The sequence below is a fragment of the Protopterus annectens genome, chromosome 2.part0, assembly GCF_019279795.1.
Source record: "Protopterus annectens isolate FY-2018-M chromosome 2.part0, PAN1.0, whole genome shotgun sequence".
In the NCBI taxonomy this organism is placed as follows: Eukaryota; Metazoa; Chordata; order Ceratodontiformes; family Protopteridae; genus Protopterus; species Protopterus annectens.
Window position 1 is genome coordinate 1,286,219,638 of NC_056728.1, and position 19,137 is coordinate 1,286,238,774.

Genomic DNA, 19,137 nt, shown 5'->3' on the forward strand with positions numbered 1-19,137 from the left:
CATGCTCTGCTAATGCATCCATCTCAAGTGTCATAACATAATTAGGTAGGGGTTTAAATCCTGCAAGTGTGTGTGTTTGTCTGAAAGGGATTTGTGTGTGTGCAATTTTGTGTGAGGGAAATGTCCCTTTTGGCAACTAGGTGAACAGATTACAGGATGCACATTTCCCTTTCTAAACACTGATGATGTCAGCACCCTATAAGTACAGCAAGAGAAGCGAAACCTTTCAGTAATGTGAATTAGCACACTCAGCTAATGTGTCTGTCTCAAGTGTCATAACATACCAGATAGGGGTTTGAATCCTGCAAATAGCAAGTGTGTGTTTTTGGCTGAGGGGGGTTAGTGTGTGTGAGAAAATGTCCCTTTTTTGCAACTAGGTGAACAGACTACAGGATGCACATTTCCCTTTCTAAACACTGATGATGTCAGCACCCTATAAGTACAGCAGGAGAAAGGAAACCTCCCAGTAATGCGACTAGCACACTCTGCTAATGTGTATGTCTCAAGTGTCATAACATAGTCAGATAAGGGTTTAAATCCTGCAATTGGCAAGTGTGTGTTTTTGGCTGAGGGGGGTTAGTGTGTGTGAGGAAAATGTCCCTTTTGGCAACTAGGTGAACAGACTACAGAATACACATTTCCCTTTCTAAACAATGATGATGTCAGCACCCTATAAGTACAGCAAGAGAAGGGAAACTTCCCAATAATGTGAATAGCACACTCTGCTAATGTGTCCGTCTTGAGTGTCATAACATAGTCAGATAGGGGTTTGAATCCTGCAAATGGCAAGTGTGTATTTTTGGCTGAGGGGGGTTTAGTGTGTGTGAGGAAAATGTCCCTTTTGGCAACTAGGTGAACAGACTACAGGATGCACTATTCCCTTTCTAAACACCGATGATGTCAGCACTCTATAAGTAAAGCAGGAGAAGAGAATCCTCCCAGTAATATGAATAGCGCACTCTGCTAATGCGTCCATCTCAAGTGTCATAACATAATTAGGTAGGGGTTTAAATCCTGCAAATGGCAAGTTTGTGTGCTTATCTGAGGAGGATTTGTGTGGGCTCAATTTTGTGTGAGGAAAATGTCCCTTTTGGCAACTAGGAGAACAGACTACAGGATGCACATCCCCCTTTCTAAACACCGATGATGTCAGCACTCTATAAGTATAGCAGGAGAAAGAAAACCTCTCAATAATGTGAGTAGCGCGCTCTGCTAGTGCGTCCGTCTCAACTCTCATAAAATAGTTAGGTAGGGGTTTGAATCCGGCAAGTGTGTGTGTTTGTATGAGGGGGGTTAGTGTTTGTGAGGGAAATGTCCCTTTTGGCAACTAGGAGAACAGACTACAGGATGCACATTTCCCTTTCTAAACACTGTTCAGCTGAACATGGCACAAGTTGTCTGTTTCTATGATGCCCCTTTGGAAGATGCTTGTGTCAGTTGGAGAGTTTCCGTCTCAACTCTCATAAAATAGTTAGGTAGGGGTTTGAATCCGGCAAGTGTGTGTGTTTGTATGAGGGGGGTTAGTGTTTGTGAGGGAAATGTCCCTTTTGGCAACTAGGAGAACAGACTACAGGATGCACATTTCCCTTTCTAAACACTGTTCAGCTGAAGGCCATGGCTCTGGCACAAGTTGTCTGTTTCTATGATGCCCCTTTGGAAGATGCTTGTGTCAGTTGGAGAGTTGATTATGGTGGCCAGTTCGCAGTCATCTGCATATTTGGTCAGGCACAGTCGGTCCGTGTTGGCCTGTACCTCCAATAAATATATACCAAACCAGAGAGGTCCCAGGACTGAGCCTTGTGGGACACAACTCGTAACTGGTTTGGAGTCTGGCATGGCTCAAGCAATTCTAACCATGTGGGTTCTGTCCTTGAGCCACTGTGCAATCCATCTAGTGATATAGGGGCTTATATTTAAGCTGGTGAGCTTCTCTAGAATGCCCAAGTGGGGTATTGTTGTGAAGGCTTTTGCGAGGTCCAGGTAGGCTGTGTGAACCACCTTCCCCTCGTCAATGGCCTTGGTGACTGTTTCAAAGAAATCAACCAGGTTAAACCTGGTAGTGCTGGTGTGCTCTCAGTAGCCCTGAACCAGGCATCTGTTACTGCACAGATATCGATGTTCTCCATGCCAAGGAGAGTTTGGTGCATGCATCTGGAGGTTTAGACTTCTGGCGTTGGGTAGCATTACTCTTAGTTTCTTATCCCTTGTGATACCTATGAAGGTGGGTTTGTCATTTGAGCCTTGCCTAACATAGGCACTATGGGGTAGCAAGAGCCTTTGCCAATATCTGAAAGCCCAAGGGTGACAGGTGCAGGCCATCCCTAGCGAAGCAGGTAGTTCAACAGAAGATGAATATGTGAAGGTGTAGTACCTGTGATTAGTTAGCAGTAGCATATATGACTGCTCACGTGGAGACATGCCAGGTAAGTCATATGCACTGTGTCACAGGCAATGTACATGTGAACAGAACAAACAGTGACATCCTGTCAAGTGGGACATGGACATACATATAGTAAGCTATGCAGATGGCACTAGGAGTCCACAGAAGCTCTATAACTATGCATTGCAGGTGTGATCAGTATTCCAGGGTAATTGCAAGCAAACATACATGCAAACAAAGCTACAGTAAACAGGGCTGCATGTAGTCCATTGTACAACAAACAAGCTGTACCACTTCCAGTAGGTAACACTGCAAATATGCAGGCACTATGCACATGTACATGGAAATACACGGATCAGATGTCTAGGGCCAGTCTCAGCGCACACAAGTGTACAGACCATGTACTGTCAGGATGTACAATAACTGGATGGAAACCCATGTGCTCATACCTGCAGTAATACACATGTCAAATAACAGACACTGAGCCTTCACTCAGTGGTTCCATACTTAGTAGGATGTATGCTACCTGGCCTGCCACCACAGTATCCCTGACATATATGGGGACAGTCCCTCCTGTGACAGTTAGTTTTGTGTGTTGGGGCTGTCTAGCATGGTATAAGATGTGAGCATGCAGTGCTAGGGTGCTCCTGTGTGTCCTGTACCAGTCGTGTAGTACTGCACACATATCAACATCCTCAAACATCTGCATTGCAGAGTCCAGTGTGGGCAACATGCCACTTGCAATTTACATGTCCATCATTGCGTATTACTACATTCATTACCTTATCCCCTGTGCTACCTATGTATGTAGCCTTCTGTTGACATCATTACCACCAGTATGCCAACATGTGCAGATGATACACTATGGTAATTACCATGGGTGTAGACAACAGTACATGACAATCACACACTTACTGCATCAGGCATGGTGTAATATACCCACAATTAATTCAGCACACAGTACTGTTAACAACATGATACTATTACTACACATCTATGTGGTCACCCTGTGCATCAGCAACATGTTAACCTGTACCTGCACAGTTGTTACAGATTGCAGGAGGTGGCACAGTTTCATAATATGCACAGGGTGTGAACTTGGTATGCCTGAGTCAGCCACCGATACCACCGATTGACATGTATGTGTATGTGTGTTGGTGAGGGACAGCAGTAGAAGGTGGGGCAATGTTGATGCAGTGTGTGCATGTATGCGGTAGCCCTAGGTGTTGTCAATTTGCATGTGTGTATGGATGCACTCAGTTCCACGTCATGGCTGCCATATACTGGTGTTTGTGGACAGCCACAGACTGTACCTGCCAGGTCATACAGATCAGTGTCTCTGGTCACGGACACAGTACCTGTGCCTTGCAGGGGTGCTAAGGACCGTATCCAGTACCAACCCAGACTGGGTACTGTCATCAGAAGCAGGTGTTCATTGACTGGACACAGATCCCTGTTGGGCCTCGCCAGAGCCACGTGCACGTGGTCTCCTGGGGCGGTCTGATGTCAGCACAGACCCAGCATTGCTGGGGCTGCTGCTGGCACTACGGGGGTGGCCACGGCCCTGTTGTTGTCCGCGACGACTGCCAGCTGCTGCTGTTGCTGGCATACGGCCACGTCAATGCCTCAACCGCCCACCATCACCCTGGATCATGGACATGTAGTTGTGGAACCGGTCTAATATGTCCCCACAACGTCTGTCTATGACATCGGTGAAATCACGGATGGCAGCCGCAATGTCACCATTACTGTCAGTCATGGCTGTGCGACATGCTGTCAGCTCCCTCAGACCCTGTCTGGTGTATCGTTCCATACGTGACTGTGCCTGCATGACAGCCCGAAACATAGCTGAGGTTGTAAGACCTCTGTGGGCATGTCTGACAGGGGCAGTACGCCCACGGATGCTCCCACGAGAACCCCTGGACATCTGTCTGTGTGGTACCATCTCTGGGCCATGCCCATGGCTGCTGTGTGGGGAGGCATGTGCCACAGATACCACATTACCCTGGTCAATGCCCACTGTATGCTGTCCATCACCTAGGGACATTGGTGACAAAGGGTGTATTGGCAGGATAACTGTGCGCATTGATGGGGTCGACAGCTGTGTACTGTCAATCGGCTGACCAATGGTGGACCCCGGCATACCTTCCTGTGCCATTACACAGATGTCATCATTATCAGTACCCACGGCACCTGATTCAGGTTCCCTGCTACATGACACCAGAGCAGCACCAGAACCTGTGGGAGGGAAACAGGAAACACAGTTTACAATGTCTACACCTTACCAGTGATGCACACATGCACACATGCACAGGTGCACACATGTACACATGCACAGGTGCACACATGCACACATGCACACATGCACATGTGCACACATGCACAGGTGCACACATGCACACATGCACACATGCACACAGTTTCACACAATTGTACAGTACTCAGTTTGCGTGATATCAACACACAGACACAGACACACCTACATGCATACAAAGAGCACTACTAAGTGATCCAAATAGTACTATTACTATCAAAACTATTACAGGAATTGTTAATACACACTCACCAACATGGATAGGCTGCATTGCTGTTATACCAAAGGGACCTGCAGACGTGAAGAAACTAATGTCAGTGGGCACAACTGTGCCATTGTTACTGAGTATGATACAGGTCAGTAGTACACCAGTCGCCTTTCACAGGTCAGCTGCTAATATTGAGGATATCACACTTGCACATTAAATACTATGGTGACAGCTACAAACCAAGGATACACCTCACACATGCATTAACTACCAGTGTACACAACAGTCAAATATACATATGGCATATTACCTGCACATTCACTGTCTTGCTGCTGCGTGGCTCCAGCCTCCATCATAATGCATGTCTGCTGCTGTTGTTGTTGCTGGTGGACTGGAGCCACTACACTCATGAGTAGTCCCTCCAGTCTGGTGAGTGGGGGATGTGTAGCCTCCCCACCACCTGTGGCAACCTGTTGCCTGTGGATATCCGACGCACGCTGATGGACATGTCTGATTAAATCACTGCAGTGATGTCGTACCTGCTCATATGTCCTATTATGCATGCCTATGTCATTTACCCGACGGACAAGGTCTTGCCACAGTGCAGCCCTCTCCTGCTGATTCTGGCTGGTGTGGGAAAAGAGTATTGCATAATCCCGCACCAGGCTCTTGTGTATCTCCTCATCCTCAGCTGTGGAGTAAGTGGGATTCCGAGGGTGGGCCATGTACCTGAGAAAGAAAATAACCTGATATCAGCAATATATGTCAGCAGAATTTGGCACACATACTACACATGCTACTCGACTGTTATGATACAACATATCTCACATATATAGCATCTGTCTGTCTATTGGTGGATGCACATGTAAATGGCCAGGTATCAGTGTTCAGTCAGCAACTGTGCAACAGTACCTGGCACACTCCATACGACATACTACCAAACCCCAGCAGTCAGAACACTGATTCAGGTCAAGAGCACCTCCTCACTCTGGGGGTTTGTATCTAGGTACTGTATGGCCTACATCATCAACTACTATGAGCTGACCACACACTGATTGCCCTGGATATACATATCCCACCTCCACCACCAGCACAAACGACTATAGTGAATAACATTACAGATGCAAACTTTACACTTTGTAACAGTGACATGGTATCCTTTCAGCCCACTGGGCCAGTGGCAGATACAACCCACAATGCTGACCCCTACACAGTTGCTTTCTACAGACATCTCCGAGAATTCATGGATCATGCAATCCCATATATGACCAAGACACTCTCCACAAAGGGACAGCATCCTGTCTGGTGGACCCCAGCCATAGACAGATTGTATTACAGAAGATGGAAGCTACTGCAAGACAGAGCATAATTCCATAAAGGGAGGGCATGTCTGAGCAGCACTAGTAAGGATCTATTTTCCATCATACAAATATCCATGGGCAACTTTGAGAGGGAAATCAAGAGGGACACTGCAGATAACCAGAAGGCCTTCTTCAGTTATGTTAGCAACCTGGTCAGGATCCATCCTCTATGCCCATAGTTAGTACACAACAACAAATATTTCACTGACACCACAGATATTGACAACATTGTGGCAGACAGGTTCAGTGCAGGTGTCACCCCGCCCTCTCCCCAAAATAAGACATAGTTATCCCAGCTGACTGTAACCTACCTGTCATCACAGATGTCCAGGTGAGAGCCACCCTCAGGACAGCAGAATACACAACATGAATGGGACCTGATGGTATCCCCAGTTGCATGCTACATAAACTCTGACAGGAGCTAAACACACATATAGAAGTGCTATGTAACACTAGCCTGACTACAGGATATGTACCTGTACACTGGCGCACAGCAGCAGTGGTTCCACTCCACGAAGGAGGCACCTCAACATACCAATACAATACAACACAATACATTACATTACAGTACAATACTATACAATATGCTATTGCCCCTGGGACTACAGCAGCATACTGTTCTGCTACACTGACCATTGTGACACATGTGGTGTGATGGTACCTGCTGCTGTCACACAGTTACACAGGGTGACTCATATGGCATATTACCTATCTGACTAACATTCAGCAGGGGTATGTGTGACATGTACTCATGGGGAGTCTTGCTTCTTAACACTGTGTGGTTTATTGCAGGGTATGTCTTATCTGTGGGTAGGAACTTTTACCTCCACATGTGCACTATATTGCAGTGGCATGGACGACACACAGCAGTCATTTAGGTTGTGGATGGTGTGAGGTGTTACTATGGTTGTTGGACATCTGTCATGGGTGTGACTTACATATGTAAATCCGGGAGTGGTAACCTCTATGTGGGTAGTATATGTGTACTCTGTGGTGTTGTCAATCACTGTGCATTGGTAATGTGTTTGAGTGCATTGTCACAGTGTTGTACATGTCACTGTGTCCTTCTCCATATCTGTAGCTGTCATGTGAGGTCCATACCATGGCATCCATTATGTGGTGTGGAGGGGTATACCGACCTACATGTCCATAGCTGACACACCATGTTCGCTGACACATACCATGTGCAGGTATTCCAGGGATAGTGTGCCACTGTGAATATCATTGGGGGCACTATTGTATACATTTATGACCCTGTTCACCCCTGACACATGCAGTGGTGGGCAGCCAATCACATATCTGGTGGTTACTGGTGTAGGTGATTTGGAATGTGGTATGGTACTCCGGTTTTGACACTGGTGTTCACTCCATGCCTTTTTCACCAGGCACCTGTTGCAATACACCTGTACACATGTGCCTCACTCAGAATTTATATACATCTCTCTCTCTCTCTCTCTCTCTCCAGATATATATATATATATATATATATATATATATATATATATATACACATACATATGTTGACATACATACGTATCCATATGATAGACAGGTATATCAACATATTTGTCTACCATACTGTATACACACACTAACATACTGCTAAACATACATAACTGTGAAACCTACTTTGTACATGGCACTACAACCTACAATCAACCAACATTGATATGTGCACATAGATGCTCTCACATACAAATGTATGTACAGCCTTCACTGATAGTTGTTGTATGTCCCCTGCCCTTTACACATCTTCATATACATATGGATACAGACCAATGACACATATGGAGGGTTCACAGTATGTAGACCTTTATAGTATTACTTTATATTACCTGTGTTTGAAGCAGCTGCTTGTGTTGCCGTCTGGTTCTCTGTCCTGCTGCTCCACTTCCCAGTTGTCAGCTTTCAGGTGGCTGTTGCTGAACAATTTGTTTGTGTCTGCTTAATTGCAATTTTCTCTGTATCTGTCTCTGTCTCTCTTTCTCTCTCTGTCTGTCTGTCTCTCACGTCCTTCTCAGGGTGCAATGAAAGTATTGCATGTGTGGACTGGGAGTACAGCATACTTTTGTAGGTATCTGCATATGCCCATGTGATGGCCTCTGCACCAATTGTTAGCCAGCATTTGCTAATTGCATGCAACCATTTGTGTACTGATTGCAGTTCTCACTGTGATTTCAGAACAGTGCTATAAAAAGGTATGTGAGATAGGCGTAGCCCTTTCAGATTTTAAGTGCTGGGACCATGCTGTTATGCTGTGGACAATGTTCTGTGAGTGTAAAGGTTGATATCTCTCTCATATTTCCAGGTATGTTGTAGATTAACATTCCTCCATTCATTTCTCCAGTTTCCTGTACTAACTGTGTATGTACACTGACACCTACAACTACTACTACTGTTAATGTGTGTGTGTGTGCTTTCCTTTCACTTTTGCTTGCACTTTGTTGCTAAGGCTTTAATATTTGCCCTTTACAGTCACTACTTGTATGCCTGCTAGATGTCCTGACTGTAGTGTGCTGCTGTAGCTTTCCTATTTTCCATGTACATTCACACCTTGGAATGCTTGCTATATCTGCTAGGGTGTTACAGCATGCAGTGTGGTCTGGCCATGGTGTGGGCCTATACATCTATTAGGGTATTTGAGTATGCTGCTGAGCAGGCCCCAGAGACTTTCAGGTTCATCTGTTATCTGCCTCATGGAACGGTACATATCAGTGGGGTACACCCATTAAAATGTCTGGTATGCTGCAGTTGTGACTGTGGGTTAGCATGAGCATATGTAGTACTACACTTTTTCTGCCATGCAAGTGGTGAATACTTTCAGGACTCCATAGTTACCATTGCATGTGTTACACCTTTCTGCCTACTGTTTGTACATTTCACATGGAGTCTGTGGGGCATCCCTGTAAGTAATTCACTGTTGCTATGTCTAGGCTCTTAACTATTCAAATATGGCAGTGTCAGACCCGTCATGTGTACAGATATTTGCAGGTTGTCCACATTTCTGCCTCATATTTTGGTCAATATCTCATGCACACCTTTTTCTGGTAAATCACTCTGGGCTCAAGTCAGAATATGGTGACAAACATTCAAGTTTCAGACTTCATACCCTTCCAAACATCCCACAAAATGCAGACCCTGTTACTCTCTGAACTGTCTGCATTTGTTGTAACATTATTTGTAATGTGTCCCTGGTTTTGGGCCTTTGCTCCACATATTTTATTTGGTCCAGATGTGTTCCTGTAAGAGGTTGTGGGGTATGGGCAGTGATTATCCTGCTGTGAGTATGTGTGTGGTTTGCAAGGTGCTATAGTGACATTATTACCTACTAGCTACCAACTAGCATGGCTGTTTCTATTCACACACTACTATTATGGAAATCCAGTAGTTTTGATAGTAATTCTAAATGGCATGCTTTGTGTACTACACATCTATATTCCCTTTACATTCATTCCTACTATTACATGACATATTTATTTTAGCACAGTGTTCTTGTATAAGAGTCATGGCTTAGTGATAAGTCATGCAGACTACTGTTTCCAAGGTCCTGGGTTCGAGACTGCCAGTGGGATTTTATTTTGCTTCTGAACTGACTACAAGACCTGTCAATCAAAGTGATTAAGGCACTTTTAAGCAGTTGTAACCTGGTTTGCGCGGAGCTCACACATGCGCACTGGTGTTTAGCTCCGCGCACACAAGCGCACACCTGCTTACAACCGCTTAAACGTGCTTACTCTTGCGCACACCCACGCTATTTTCTTTGAAAGAAAAGAAAATGGGGAGACAGGAAAGTGGTGAAAAAGGGGTCACAAAGAGGGTAAGACAGTAGGGAAACAAGCTTGGGATGTGCAGGAGGGATGTAGGTAAGGCCCATAGCTGCCCATTTCTTCATCAGCAACAGCTGTGCATATGTATGTAATTTGGTGTGACATTTGATACCTTCCAGCCCTGAGAGAGGTGTCAGGACAACAATAATACTTGTTGTACAGCCAATTGTAATTGATAGGTTCTATGTCCAGCAGACATGTGTGCGGAATGGGCAGCTATGTACGGGGCGTAATTTTTTTGTGGGTACAGAGTGCCCTTTTTTTTTTTTTTTTCAGGTGAGAGTGATATGTCAGGTGAAGGAAGTCGGTACAACTGGGGAGGTAGGTTGGGTAGGTAAACAGACAAGACAAACAAGACGCATACAGGGGTGGTGTATGACACGTGTGTGGGGGTTACACAATTGACGGGGACAGAGGTTTGGATATCCAGAGCCCATGAGCCCACAGATGGCAACAGTGGAACTGATATCCCCACCCATAGGCAGTTGCCACTGTTCCTTCACTGCCCAGGACGGGGCTGTGCTGGGGGCTGTGTAGGCGGGGCAACAGGCATGCCCATTAGTTGCGCCACCTGTGCCTCGAGCTGGCATAGGGGCTCGAGAACAGAGTCCCGAATCTCCCTACGCACCACAGTCTGGACGCTACAGAGGGTGAGTGGTGGTTCTCCTCCAGCCACACTTGCAGAGGGGGGTGAGCCCCATTCCCTGCAGTGCTTCCACCCGCAGGTGGCACAAGACCACCGGAGGAGGGTCCGGACTCGGCACTAGTGCCAGGTGCACTCACCAGCTGAGCTGGGAGAGGTAGGTCCGCTGGAACCCGCCTTCCCTGTCATCCTATGTTTTGCATTATGTCATGACAGTTTGGGTTAGTGACATATAATACCATTCACAATTAATTGTAGCAGCATGCATTAGTATTCCCATTAACCAAACACCCAGATATTCACACCATTGAACAGCGTGCATAACACAAGCATAATTTGAACAGAAATACACAGTCCAACAACATGCAGGGTTAATTGATGGCAACAGGCCATCAGGTGTGGATGTATGAACAGGGCAGATGTATCAACGGACATGTAAATATATATGACCCAACAGGACAAATGTCCAGGGGTGTTAATTGTGATTGCACATACCATTTTCACGTGGAATGGGTTATATGTGGTTATAGGGTGGGGTAAAGAAAGTAATGTTAACACCTTCGAATAACAATACATATGCTGTACATTTCTAATAGCTACAGTTATATACACACTACTGTTCTGACTACAGTTTCCTATATGATAACTATGTCAACTTGGTGATAGGACTGTTACTGCAACATCAATATACATTTTATGGTTCTTCATACACATTCATATCTAGCTTTGTTCAGCTACATCATCCTGCTACATTTGCTTTATATAGCTGTAGACAAGTGTGGATGTTTGGTATATCAGACAATCATCCTATCTGCATATTGCAGACTGAGAGCAACATATCCAGATTTTGGGATACACATTCCAGATGCAGCAACACTTTGAACAGATTTTGCTGTTTGGTTTTGAATCTCACATGCATTTCATTCTGTCTTGACTGCAGTATACTTTATTCAGGGGTTATTACTACTGTATTGCTGGATTCATGTCACTTTCTCACACTCTCTCACTTGCTTTCATTTTACTATTCAGGATGGTACTTACTTCTAGGCTTTATTGACATGTTTTACCTGTAGTTATTACAATCCTTTCCAGCAGTCTCACTTCTGTCATGTTTCAGTATTTCCACAGGGATATATTTCACACATGATTTCATCATCTTCTGCAGCTATACTTTTCAGCCTGCTGCAGGTCGTGTACTATTTTCTTACAGGTAAGGCATTTTTATTTCAGAATATATGTCAGACAGTTTCATTTTTCGGTTTAACTTACAGGCTGAAACACACTTTTGTAATCAAGCAATACTTGCATACACTTTCACACTGTTACTTGCAGATTTTATTCCTTACTGACTACACTGCACTCTTTTGCTGACTGTCATACTTTTATATTTCTTTACAGTTACTGGTAGTGGATTACTGACCTGCCTGGTGGCGCAACCGCACCAGCATATCACCATAGGCTCTGCAGTTCGCAGAATGGACACCTGCAGCTGTAATATAAATGAAGTAATATTGAAATACACATCTCCATAATATCAGCTAGTTTAATTTCTTACATACATAATTAAATGTTGCTTACTCAGTAGTGGGGCGTTGGGTGATTGCCGGGCCTCCTGGATCCAAAAGTTCAGTTAGTCCTGCTTGCATCTCTTCAGGTCCGCATGGTGGTGACGGACCTGCTCACCAGTCCTTGGAATCCCTGTGGCACTGGTGAGATCATGAGCCAACCGGTCCCACGCCTCAGCCCTGTATGCTCCCCAGAGGACCTGGCCCTGCATGAGTTGGGCCTCATGATTATGCACTAGGAGCCAGACCATGTAGCTGGACTCCTCAACACCCCACCTCTGTGCTCGAAAGCAACTACCCTCTCCTACTCCTGTCATTCTGCTTGCAGGTCAGTTCTACAATCGTTTATGCTGTGTATTCCCGCCTATGGGGCTTATATAGTTCGTTTTTCCTGCACATATCTGTGATTGGCCATTTTGGAATTGTATCAACTTCAGTAAACCTGCATTGTCATGCTCCAGTTTGTATTCATTCCTATATATTAGCTATTATTGCATTTCTAGGTACTGCTGTCATGGCTTAGTGGTTTGGTTCCTTGACTATGGTGTATAGTATCCTGGGTTCGAACCTCGCCACTGCTTTTTATTTTTCATGACTGTCTAGACATGCTGATGGGTGTGTCTGTGTAAAGGCAGTTTTGATACGGCTTGCTCAACGTTGCCCGTTGGTTAGCTTGTTTGTGCAATGCGCAGCTCCGTGCAAACGGGGTACGCTGCTTTAAGCCTCATTTGGCTATTGGCAGGCATATTACGCTCAGCTCAGTTAGGGGCACATAGATTTAGCGTGTTAGACCACTGCTCAGCTACGGGCACTCATTTTGCACCAGTTAAACCACTGCTCATCTACGGGCAGATGCACGCACTCTGTTAAACTGTAGCTCAGCTATGAGCACATCTGGCATTTTTTATTCTTTTGTTACCTCACATTTCTTCAATATAAATGGGTTATTTCATTACATTTTACATAAATTGGGGTTTTATGTGTTCATATTTGTCAGGGGCTTGTTTCCTGCTTATTTTGCAAAAAAAAAAAATTGGTGTTGTGGGGGCTTGAACCATGAATGCCTGCTCTTCAGCCAACATCTTTACCGCTAAGCTATTGCTTTCTGGCTTAGTTTGCATATTTAGTTCTTATATGCTTTCCCACTGACTGCTAACTGTAGCTGCGCTACGGGCACACCCGCGCAAACGAGCGCACTCACGGTTAAACATCTTTACAATTTAAAAAATATATATAACATGTTCATTTATATATTTTATGTTCATAGTCTGTGGGGGCATGTGTTGTGTTGTGTTTATTCACATCCGTGGACTCTGTTGTGGGTGTTTACTTTGGGCACTTTTACACTTCTGGGGGTGTGTCCACGTGCAGGGCTCGGCCTACGGACACGCCCCCTACTGTCTTACACAGACCGTGTTAGACTTAGGTGTGATTCAGCATGCTCTCATGAATATGCAAAGCATGCTGACATCACTCCGTTTAAATGCAGCCTCCGTGTAAGAGTTATAAATCTTACACAGAGGCTTCGTGAATCCTTGCCATTGTGAAAGATGGTAAAATCTCTTAATAAATGGAATATTTTTTGTCACTATGGAAGAAAGATGTTCCTTAATAAAATTATTATCCTTCCTAATATAATACAATCTTTATCTCTTCCACTCTTTGTTTCTGATGTTTTTATGGTTTCCTAATAAGACTAGAATGGTTTTAAACCATCACATTTCAGATGGGAAATTAGGTGTTATTGGTCTTCCAGATTTGGAATTATATTCCTTATCCTCAATTGTTAAGACAATACTTTCTTGGTTAAATAACAATTATAATATCATATGGAAAGATATCCAGGGAGGTATTTGGTGTTTAATAGAATGATATCATACTAAAATAGCTACCAATAAATTTCATTGGTTAGTAAAAGACTATTTTATAGAAAACAAAAAACAGGCCAGTCAACACTTATTATATTAATATGATAATAACCGCTTTTAAATGTAATTATTGTTTTATATCAAAGGCTCAAAAAGTGCATTAACTTATGAAATATAGGGATCACTTCCAAGTATGAAACAAAAGACAGAGCTCTGCCAATATCAAAAGTAGTACAGTACTTGCAAACGTTTACCCTTTAGGGTAAGGACCGGGGGGAGTTAGTATAAATAAACCTGTATTAAAAATGAAATGTACTCAGGGATTACCACAACTGAATGACAAAAAATTCTTACACACTCAGAGTCAGTTTACCTTTACATATGCGAAAATCACTTGTGTGATTGCTCATATAAGCGAATCATATGCACGAAACAAAAAAAGCAACAATTTCCCGTGTTCACAAATCAGCAAATTGAAAAGCAGATTCACTTATTTCCGAGCTTAAAAGTCGAATATGAAGTGTAATTAAGTGTAATAACGGAGGGCAAAAACCCCACATGCTCTCCCATGTGGGGGACTGCACCTCCCACATCCCCCTACTTTAATATACTAACTCCAAGATTGCACTACAGTGGGGAAAGGGTCCATTTTCTGATCCCCACTATAGTGCAATCCACCCAAAAATGCCGAATCTGCAATGAGCGAATGTCATTGTGCATTCACTCATTGCACATTTGAAGCATTTTGCATTTGATGTTTGCAAACTTTGCAGATGTCCTTTCGAACATCTGCTGTTTGCCCATGTGCAAAACGGACATATAAAGGTAAACCCTCGGAGTCATACCTCTCAGCCTCTTGGAGCAAAAAATCTGGACAAAGCTGTAAATAAAATTGGGACATTTAACCCTTTCCACCCCCCCAACTTGTTTCTTCCTCCACCCTCTTAATTCCCATTACTACATCTACCTAGACCCCCACTTGAATAAGTCCGTTAACAAATTGCTTTGTTACCAAACCTCATTTCCACAGCATCTGTCAAATTTCATCATTATTACCGAGATCCTTTCCCTATATTATTTTCCCTGTACAGAGTAAATGTTATCTATCTGTCTGGCTCCAACTCTATATTCCTTCTCTAAGAGCAAATATCAGCAAGAAGACTAATCAAAAGAAATTACAAAACAATACCTTCATATTTAGAAAGATCTATTAAATAGTTTTTTGATGTATGCATTACTTGCAATGATTTTAGTGGCTTCCTTGTTGATTTTCTCATTTTGGCTGTATGGTTCTTTCTGCCTTATATAATGTAATTCCTAGATTTTATTCTTCCTGTGTACTCAAACAGATATGATATATGGCAAATCGTTGGATTTGAATATTAAAACATTGACTTTCATGAGCACTGGTCTTTTTCCAGGTTTAGAAAAAGCCGTTTTCTAATGACACACGTGCAAAATCCTGCAGACAGCTACCCATCAAGCAGAGAGAGAAACAACACCAAAGGGATCAATGTAGAGAGACAAATGCATAACACTTACAGAGAACTACAAGAAGTAAAACATATCTGTCTGTATCTATATATATTCATGACACTACATCAAAAATTCATTACATCAAAAACTCAAAACTATCAAACGGCAAGTAATCAGCTGCCGATCAAAAACAAACAGAAATCGTTTTAACAAGATTTTTGCACAGGGGTAACCCTCCCCCACCCAGAGCTCCCCACATTCCCTGCTGATTATAAATCCCAACTCCAAGAGAGCCATACAGTGGGGAAAGAACAAACACCCTAATCCCCACTATACTGCTATCTCCCACTGAAAAAAGCCGGTACATGCAATCAGCTATTTTTTAGTCAACTGTACAGGCTTTTGTACAGTACAATAAGGTGACTTCTCAAAGAGTTGAATGTAGCACACACGCAAACACAGATATATATATATAAATGTATATATGTATATATATATATATATATATATATATATATATATATATATATATATGTATATATACATATATCTTCTTCTTCTTTCGGCTGCTCCCATTAGGGGTCGCCACAGAAGATCAACTGTTTCCATTTCTTCCTGCCCTCTGCATCTTGCTCTGTCACACCAACCACCTGAATGTCCTCTCTCACCACATCCATAAAACTTATCTTAGGCCTCCTTCTTTTCCTGTTATCTGGCAGCTTCTTCCTTAGCATCTTTTTCCCAATATACTCTGCATCCCTCCTCAGCACATGTCCAAACCAACGTAATCTTGCCTCTCTGGCTTTGTCTCCAAACTTTCCAACCTGGGCTGACCCTCTAATATACTTATTCCTAATCCTGTCCATCCTTGTCACAACCAGTGCAAATCTTAACATCTTCAACTCTGACACGTCAAGCTCTGACTCCTGCCTTTTTGTCAGTGCCACTGTCTCTAACCCATATAACATAGCAGGTCTCACTACCCTCTTGTAGACCTACCCATTCACTCTTACTGGTATTCGTCTGTCACAAATCACTCCTGACATTCTTCTCCACCTACTCCATCCTGCCTGTACTCTCTTCTTCACCTCTCTTCCACACTCACCATTACTCTGAACTGTTGATCCCAAGTGCTTAAAACTCATCCACCTTCCTAACCTCTACTCCCTGCATCCTCACCATTCCTCTATCCTCCCTCTCATTCACACACATATATTCTGTCTTAGCCCTGCTGACCTTCATTCCTCTTCTCTCTAGAGCATATCTCCACCTCTCCAGGGTCAACTCCACCTGTTCCCTACCCTCACTACAGATCACAATGTCATCTGCAAACATCATAGTCCATGGGGACTCCTGTCAGATCTCGTCTATCAACCTGTCCATCACCATTGCAAATAAGAAAGGGCTTAGAGCTGATCCTTGATGTAATCCCACCTCCACCTTAAATGCATACATCACTCCCACTACAGATATCACCACTGTCACACTACCCTCATACATATCCTGTACCACTCTTACATACTTCTCTGACACTCCCGACTTCCTCATACAATACCACAACTCCTCTCTAGGCACCTTGTCATATGCTTTCTCTAAATCCACAAAGACACAATGCAACTCCTTCTGACCTTCTCTGTACTTCTCCATTAACACTCTCAGAGCAAACATTGCATCTGTAGTGCTCTTTCCTGGCATGAAACCATACTGCTGATCACTAATCATCACCTCCCTTCTTAACCTAGTTTCCACTACTCTATCCCATAACTTCATGCTGTGACTGATCAGTTTAATCCCTCTGTAGTTACTACAGCTCTGCACATCACCCTTATTCTTAAAAATCGGTACCAAAACAATTTGTCTCCATTCTTCAGGCATACTCTCACTTTCCAAGACTTCATTAAACAATCTAGTTAAAAACTGCACTGCCATTACACCTAAACACCTCCATGCTTCCACAGGTATGTCATCTGGACCAACAGCCTTTCCGTTCTTCATCCTCTTCATAGCTATCCTTACTTCCCCCTTGCTAATCCACTTCACGTCATGGTTCACTATCCGCTCATCATCCAACCTTCTCTCCCTCTCATTCTCTTCATTCATCAACCCCTCAAAGTACTCTTTCCATCTGCTCAACACACTCTCCTCGCTTGTGAGTACATTCCCCTCATTATCCTTTATCACCCTTACCTGCTGCACATCTTTACTAGATTGGTCCCTCTGTCTAGCCAATCGGTACAGGTCCTTTTCTCCCTCCTTAGTGTCCAACCATTTATACAACTCTTCATACGCCTTATCCTTAGCCTTCGCCACCTCTGTCTTTGCCATGCACCTCATCTCCTTATACTCTTGTCTACTTTCTTCATCTCTTTGACAATCCCAATTCTTCTTTGCCATTCTCTTTCTCTGTATACTCTCCTGTACTTCTTCATTCCACCACCAGGTCTCCTTGTCCTCCTTCCTCATTCCAGATGTCACACCAAACACCTTTCTAGCCATCTCTCTTACTAGCACTGCGGTAGTTACCCAGCTATTCGGTAACTCTTCACTGCCACCCAGTGCCTGTCTTAACTGTTATAGATATCCTGATAACTTTGGTGGTAGGCTCAAACTCTATGTAACTCGGTAAGAAAGTCTACATTTATTAAATAATGTCAGTACAGAGATGAATCTGCCTGGCAGAGACAATCTATGCCTCACAAAGAACTTTGGTGTTCAATCAATATCGAGAACTGTCAAATCAAATTCTAGAGAAAGCTTTATTAACTGTTTACTTATTTATTATATTTATTTAGCATTTGTTTACTAGGAAAATGCAGCTGGGCTATGTAATGCCTCTTTTCAGGGGATGACCAGGGAGAAAAACTTCACAAATTACAATACTTTATGAAAAAAATTCTTAACTGCATGATATAATTAGGCAAAATAATTTATTATGTAGAGTGTCTAAGTAGGTTTACAAGGATGTTGCAAAAGCATATTTATTTCTCAATGTCAGAACAGCAATCTCTGTCTTCAAAAGAGATGCCTCATTACCGTGAATCCATCTGAATCTGGAATGAAAGAGTTCTAAGACAAAAACGTGTAGCTGACATGTCAGCATCTACCATAACTTAAAGGCACAGGAAAGGGGATAAGAAATGATGAGCTGGTGGATATTTGAAGGGACAATGGGGCTAGATCATAATATACTTTCCTAGAAAGTGTTCTACACAATTAAACAGGTTTGGAAGATGAAAGTACCAGTGGTGGCATTGTAATGGTAAATGTATGTGAAGGAATGTACACTGTAACAGTGAATATATATGAAAGGAATGTATTTGACCATGTTGTCGTTGTAGTGATGGGATCAAAGACAAGTAAGAAGAAAGAGAAATGCAAGCGGAATTCAGGCAAATGGTTTATGATGGAAAAAGAAACAGGGCTTGCAAACAAAAGAGAGAGGGGAACATATACATGGAGCTGTGTCAGTTGAGTAGAACCAAATGGGATTGGAGA